Genomic DNA, 1569 nt, shown 5'->3' on the forward strand with positions numbered 1-1569 from the left:
AACAAGCATTGGGAAACCAGGCAACACAGGGGGATTAGAAAGAAAAGAGCAGAAAAATAAATAAATAAATAAAATGGAGCAGATCACTTCCTGACTGTAACAGAGCAGAACTTCAAAAAAGATCCACACAGCCCAGTATTGCTGGCCAGTTGGAAACTGCAGTGCATGAGTGTCCCCCTGTTCTCTGGATTCTCATTAAAAACAATGTCAGTATTCATGTCTCCTCTTTCGAACAACTCTGGGAGTTTAAACTGGACCTTGGTCTATTACAGACCCTGTAAAACAGAGAGAGAGCAGCAAAAAAAGAATTATTTTGCCATGTGTGAACAATGCACTACAGCACACAATTAATCAATATTCATGATTGTGTAGCTCTCAGAGTTGATCCTGACAATAAAGAGAAGCCAGTGTTGACAAAAAGAATTACAAATCTCTAATTTGCCCACTACATTCTGTTTTTCTTTGTTTTTTTTTTTCCTCCACTCTGAAATTCATTACACCCCTGGTATACATATAAAATACACTTTCATTAGCCCGTCATCAAAGCACGCAAATCTTAAAACCTCTCTGCTGTTCTGAGTGACATATTTCAGGAATAACTACTCGGGAATAACTGCTGTAGATGTGTCTGGCTGCTGAACATGAAAGTATGGGTGCTGCTGACTGCCTGGCAGCTGGCCCAGCATTTAACCCTGCTGTTTTAAAATGTCGTAAAATAAGCACAATTTAATCTTTTGAAACCTTTTGGTCAGTGACTGTGATTTCCGCAAAAAATGACTTCAAAGGAAAGACAGGCACCTTTTTTGATGCCTTTTTAAGCAGTCATGAGTTCCAAATTATTTTAAAAAAGGGAAGCAAAAACCTCAAAGTGTGTAACACCTCCTCAGGATTAGATGCTGAAGCGATATGTAAACTGGGCTGTAAAAATCGATCCTCCACTAGCGATGTGGCTCAGAAAAATATAATTAAAAGATAATGTCAATGGAAAAAGAATATCATCATAGACTAATGGGCTCCTCCTGACACATAAATGCCACAGCAAAGCCCCTTTTTTAATGAAAAAATACCACTAAGAAGCCAAGTGATTTTATTTTCAAAGCAGGATGTGTTGAAAATGTTCTATTTCTGTTGCTATATGTCTACTTTGCCAAATATCTGACATAGAGTTAACACTTCCACCTTGCGATGTTCATACAATGTACAGCATTTGTCCGTGCCTTGGACACACTGTGCTGTACCTGCACAAAATACAGCTTACTTTTGCAAATAGTATTCCTTTATGTTAATATATTTTCATCTTAATATAGAAGGTTTCCTTTCCGAACTTTAATGTGGGGAAAAATTTCCAAATTTAGTCATCTGACACAGATTCCATTCAACCTGATTCAGGGAATGTGGACTTTCTTAGGTTCGAGTCTACCTAGGGATAAAGATGACAGTTTTTCATCCCTCTCAAAGCTGAGTTTTCAATGCTCTTCAAAGACATTGGATATAAAAAGAGACGGGTGAAGATAGCTTGAAATTTAAACATATTTGGAAGTTACAATGAATCACTAATTTTTTGTCTCA

Source organism: Meleagris gallopavo, chromosome 6 (assembly GCF_000146605.3).
Source record: "Meleagris gallopavo isolate NT-WF06-2002-E0010 breed Aviagen turkey brand Nicholas breeding stock chromosome 6, Turkey_5.1, whole genome shotgun sequence".
Classification (NCBI taxonomy): domain Eukaryota; kingdom Metazoa; phylum Chordata; class Aves; order Galliformes; family Phasianidae; genus Meleagris; species Meleagris gallopavo.